The following is a 6305-nucleotide window of genomic DNA, read 5'->3' on the forward strand; positions in this document are numbered from 1 at the left end:
CAGTAGCTTCAAATGGCAAAACAATTCCTATTTTTCGGATCCTGGATGGTGTGAAAATCAACCAGCACGTCTACCTGGAGCCATTATTCGAAAATGAGTTGCTCGGCGTTAAAATTTACTTTATCCCAGAACGCAAAAAGTGTGTCCCCAATTTTGACCCAAGGAAATGTGGCCTTGCTTTATATCCGGATATCAATCCATTTGACTTTGGGATGATCCATAAATGACGTAGCAATTTTTGAGTGATTTTTAACACCCCCCTCCCCCATCGTAGCATTTCGTCACAAACCTCTAAATACCCCCTGGTAATTACGTAGCTTGACGGTAACTCTGCCCCCCCTTGTCCCCGTAATTTTTTTTTAAAATCTATTCTATTCCCCTTTAAAAAAGCTACGTAGCATGACATGACCCCCTACCCCCCTGTCGTCACACATCATCACAAAATACAAAATTCCCCCTCCCCCATATAATTCTACGTCATTTATGGATGATCCCTTTGCAATGTTGAGAATTGTTTAGAGAGTCACCACGCTCAACCATGACTATCACAAATAATTAAGTCGAAAGGTTCCCATTTCGAATCAATTCAAAATTTACTTTAATCTGAACTATGCAAGAAATATTTTAACAAATTTTCCGATTTTTTTTATGAAATAAAGAAAATATATAAAATAGGAGAGCGTTTTATGGAGATCATTACCCTTCGAACAGTAAGTCTGTTGTGTCAATCAGATGTTTCTACGAGATTTCGGCAAATAACTGCAAAGTGTATCTAAAACGTGTTTTACATTTTTTATAAAAGAAATGTATACAATTTGCTCAAACGTTCAAGTTTTGTTCCGAGGTCCGGAGGGCCGAGTCTTATATGCCAATCGATTCAGCTCGACGATTTGGGACAATGTCTGTGTGTGTCTGTGTGTGTATGTAATGGACAAACTCTCATTCGTGTTTCTCAGCAATAATGGCTGAACCGATCTTATCCAAACCAATTGCAAATGAAAGGCCTATTACCCAGACAGAATGAATTTGTTTTGATTCTGATTTTTAGTTTCCTAGATATGGACGTTTGAATGTGTAGAAACGGTGATTTTTTAATTATGTTTCGAAATTGACAATATAGATAAACATTTGATATAGCTTCAGACAGCCTATAAGAATACCTTTCGAACAAACTATAACTTGTTAAAATCGGACTATTATCAAAAGAGATATTTAACATCAAATACGGCCGACGGATTCTTAGCGTTTCTCAATAGAAATAAGACCAAAAACATGAAATTGACTATTAACTCCAAAAACGCTAAGTTGAGGTCAATAGCTTCTTCGGAGAATTTGTTGAATTTAATATGTTCTTTCTTTTGACATTACGTTTTCACATATTAATCAACCTATAAATGAGATATTTTCATTGATTTTCTTTTAAGTTAATATATCGAGACGATGTCTTCTGCAAATTTATAACTCTTTTTCTTGTGAACAAAGTTGCTGAAGACACCAAGTGTTTGTTTTTATATAGTAATGATCCGTATTAATATACCGGCCGAATTTTATTTCGATAAAACAGAAAAGGTTGATATCAGGAATATTTAGTACTTCATTTTCTATCTACTATTGCTAGAAATAAACACCAAACAAACTCAAGTTGTCTGATTGTGTCTTGATCACTTATCAGTGTGAAATCTTCAATTTGCTAGTGCCTTCTGACAGCTAATTTTCTAACTTATGACCCTTTGATCGATCTAGAACATAAATTCGATTACAAGAAACTTCTTCGAATACTGTCTACTTGAGGATTATTTTGGTGGATATCTTTTTTCTATTGTATCGAACTACACCAACTACACCATTTTTGGTAGTTTGTTAAAAGAATAACTTAAAGGTTTCTTTCAAAATATGGCGAACCTTTCCCATTCGTTCATTTGTTTGGGTAGTTTATGTTCAAAAAGTGTCCTAAATTAATAAATACGCTTAAGGGGGTGGAGACAAAAAAGAGGTATATTTTCGTGATTTTTTGAAAGGGAAAGAATCGTCCTAACTTTTTGAAAATTTATGTATACTCGTACACACATTTGGAAAGTTAAAATAAAAATTAAATCCTTGAAAAAACTTCAACAAATGGTGGAGGTTAGGAATATTTTGTTACTGGAAAAGTGCAGCTGGTAGTTCTGGATGAAATCAATGAAACAACAAAGATTTCCGATTTACTGTAGGATTTTCCGTACCCGTTTTTCCGCGGTCTTCTAGATATTACGTATATTTAGCCTGAATTTTTGATACAACGTGCCACAGAAATCTTAGAATTGGAGAAAATCTGCATATATTTTGGTGATACATTCTTCGATTTATCTATCGCCTTAAGAACAAACTTCGATTTTTTTTCGACTTTGTATAGCAGGTCATTTCGCTAAGAATTAATATATTTAGCGAATCGACAATGATTAGAAATTTTCATTATTTTCTCTAACCAAAATGGCAAAATTTTATTACAGAGCACGACAAAATAGGCATACAGGTGAACTTCGCTAACACTTATATTTCGGTTTAAAATATGTAGGGGAACCCGGGGCTATTCGGACCTACCTAAGCAAATCGCCCTTTTAGGTGGGTAGATGTGGATGAATTTATCGGTCAAAGGTCCTAATTGTTAGCCACTCCATGGCAGCGCTAGGCGACGATTTGCAAAACTCTACGTTTTCCATCCTTTTACAATGTACGGTTAATTCGGACCTCCCTACGGGGCAATTCATACCATCATTTTCCATTATCTTTTTAATCAATGGAATTATGTTTACCTACGAAATGTTTATCGAACAAACTCCTTAATAAGCAAAAACATTAAATTGCGTTACAAAAAATTAATCTGGTTAGTTAGGTTGATTGGCACATCATGTACTTTCTTTGCTGTGGCGTGTGCAATCATGTGCGTAGCCGCAAGCCGCTGAACGGTGGTTGATGGAATAGAGGGTCCGAATAGCCCCGTACATTTCGCACAAAAGTGGTGACCGTCTTCAAAGTATCTGTGTTTCAGCCATAAATAAAAGTCATTCAATAAAATGGAAGCTTCAAGCTTTCAGAAGCACTTACTTGATATTTTTTCACTTTCATTTGTTGCCATTATTTTTTTTTGTTTTCAGAATGGCAAAAAAATGAAACACGTTGTCTCTTTTCTAAAAAACCAAAGATATAGGTTCAGTTGTCAAAATTAATGTTTTAGAATAGTGGTTCCACAAATATGTACGACAGTCAGAAAGTGTTACGATTTCCTGAGAAATCGAAAGGGGTCCGAATTACCCCACGGTCTTAATAACCACCCCAGGTTGCTCTACGTTATATCGAAGCATCCACAATACTCACAGAATTGTTGTTCATGGTACAATATTTTGTAGGATTTTGACAACGCCTAACTAATTTAGAAAATCTAACCTACCTAGCAGTTTGAAACAGCTTTTCACATAAGAAAATTATAGTAACACCATAAAAAGATGCCACAACTATTTTTTTTTGCTAATATGAATTAAATTTTAAATCTAAACCATAAAACAATTATCATAATATTATATTGAAATTATTCTTATTCTGACTCCTTCTCTAATTATTAAGTCAATATTCTTTATTATTCTGTCTGGGTTTGTAAAATGTCTTTAATATTCCCGCCGTCTGCGCCGCATCAAATAAAAGACAAACTTCCTTGGAATAGACTTTAAAAAACCACTTGTATCCATTATTCAAGAATTTCGGAAAATATTGTTCAGTCCGCTAACCGGTTTCCTGAATACCTCAAACCGCTCGTAAAATGTGCATAGCTGTCCGTATACCTACGAATATGATCACTCACTCTTAGTTATTTCATTTGACACATGATAGGATTCGAAGACAGTTTTAGATTCTAGCAACCGCATTCGGGAATTTCAGAAACCAGCAAGTAAAATTTTGATAAATATCACTGAATCCTTCGTAGATCATCAAGGGGAGTTCATCCCGTGTGTCACATGTTGGTAGGCTACAAAAATCGTTATCAGTCTAGGGAACTGAATTGCGTAATATCTGAAATTGGAGTTAAATGTGTCCGCAATACTTTCAATGCGATTCGTAGATCATATGGTTGATGTAATTTGATGAGCCGATATGTGGCTCAATGATGAAAATAATCTGTAAGGGTTTCTTGAAAAAATAACTTTTCATGTAATTTTTTTAGAAATTTGGGTGGAGCGAATTGATCAAAACGTTTGTACATTATCAGTTCAATAACATTCTGTAATTTTTCTATGAAAAAATATCGACAAGCGACTCAGTGCTGAAACTTTTTTTAAATGTCTGAAAAACACGATTTTCGGTGTTACCTGCTATTCACAAACTACTTAACCGATTTATTTCAAGCTTTGCATACACATTCTATGTAAAAAAGTAAATAACCTGTGTACGCACCGCCCAAGTATAACCGACCGCAAACACCCCCCGTGTGATGACAACGTACAAGACATCGAGCAAACATCACACCGGTTGCTGACATTTGGCGCGGCTTAAAGTATAGACTCTAATGCAACATTATTTTGTAAATAAAAAACATAAATTGTGTGGATCGATCGAATAGAATTCATAGATAGATTTTGAAGGAATTGCGGGAAAAGAGTTTTTTTTTGGAAGCTGGTAGAAATAAATAGTGCAACGGAGGAAATAGTGAACTTGATTAAAATTATTAAAAATGTAAGTAGAGTGCATTTCGAAAATCCGGAAACGAAAACTAGTTGTAATTGAAATAAAAATAGTTTCGAGCTGACTCGTAGTACAAAAAGAGCTGCTTCGAGATTTTGTCTTTTTGCTTTTAGGCACGTCCGAACATAACCCCTACTTTGAGTTTTCCAGGGGCTTTTTTCATAAAATGGTAGAATATTTCGTGAAAAATTTTAATTTTTATTTCAAATGAGTAAAAAACCTTAATTAATTCTATCTTAATTAGTTTAGGAAATAAATTTCATATATCACTTATAAGTGAATTAATCACTGAACATGTATTCCTGTAGATGCGCAATCATAAAGGCAAGAACAAACTATACTCCTAAAGTTATCGTTATTAATTTTGAGCACGAAAACGACGTTTTAAAACATTGTGCAATAGGGTGATTTGCAAATATTGTCCTTATTAGAGAGGATACCCCGCTATAATTGATGAATTGCGTATAAAGTGTTCACAGATGATCTAATTGAAGTCGCTATTAGAAAAGTTCCGGTCGGTGCTGTTGATATCGATGAGACTTCTTCTTGATTAAATCATCTTTTAGGAAGGATTCCCTTCAGTACTTCTGGAAACTCACTTCAACGTTTTGGTAACTCCGATTCTTCACATCTTTCAAAATATTTTTTGCTAGAGGCAATTTTCATTCTTGCTGGAAATACGCGAACGTGTTTCCAGTGTATACACACAGGGGCGGCTCCAGAAAAAAATTTCGAGAGGGGTCCGAAATTTCGATTTTAAAATGAGCATTGCATTGTACAATTCGTAATACGTAATAATTTAAAAAATAACAGTTTTGTTGGTCAAATTTGGTTTGGAATGATTTTGAGTTTGAAGCTAATGTAAAATTGAAACTCATTTAAAATTTCTCAGCAAATAAAATAATTTCGAAGAGGGTCCGGACCCCTAGGACCCTCCCCCTGGATCCGCCACTGCATACAAATAAAAATAGGCGAGACGCATATTACTACCATGGAATAAATTCATTGAGTGTTGTCTCAAAGTTATTCGCACAACAGCATTACCTAAGTGACGATCAACATGACTTCACGTCTGGTCGTTCAACAGCAATAATCTGCTATGTCTAGCATCCTACGCAACAGAAAGTTTGTAACGTCGTATTCAAACCGACGTTGTTTACACCGACCTATATGTCGCTTTTGTTAAAGTGAACTAAAACTGGCTTCGGTAATGAACGGCAATACACGTCAGCAGCAGTAGCAGATCATCAATCTTAATAGCACCTTCCGAGAAACACACGAATGTTCCAACCCGCGGAAATTCGGGAAGACATAAAATTTGTTCGAAATTCAATCAAAAATCAAGAGAATTTCAGAACTGACCACTAAGAGCACAATATTGGTCAACAAAACGTATCGGTTCTAAATTGGCAGAGTAACTGTCAATTGACACACAGATAGTCCTTCCTAACTGTTACTCGATCATTTAACGAGTAGCTTATAAAGCCACTGTCCCACATAACGTACCGCCAGACTAGCGTCAGTTTGAATCGTGTAAGTCCAGCATTCATGAAGCAATGGAGTGGACTTGCAAGACATTTCGTACCTGAATC

The 6305-nt window shown here is 35.3% G+C and overlaps 1 protein-coding gene across 2 annotated transcripts in view; it reads right to left on the reverse strand.

Moving 5' to 3' along the window:
• The window catches only part of LOC131682377 (solute carrier organic anion transporter family member 74D), a 63520-nt gene that overhangs the window by 42481 nt on the left and 14734 nt on the right, over positions 1 to 6305 (reverse strand). The window lies entirely within an intron of this gene.

Source organism: Topomyia yanbarensis, chromosome 2, assembly GCF_030247195.1.
Source record: "Topomyia yanbarensis strain Yona2022 chromosome 2, ASM3024719v1, whole genome shotgun sequence".
NCBI classification, from domain to species: Eukaryota; Metazoa; Arthropoda; class Insecta; order Diptera; family Culicidae; genus Topomyia; species Topomyia yanbarensis.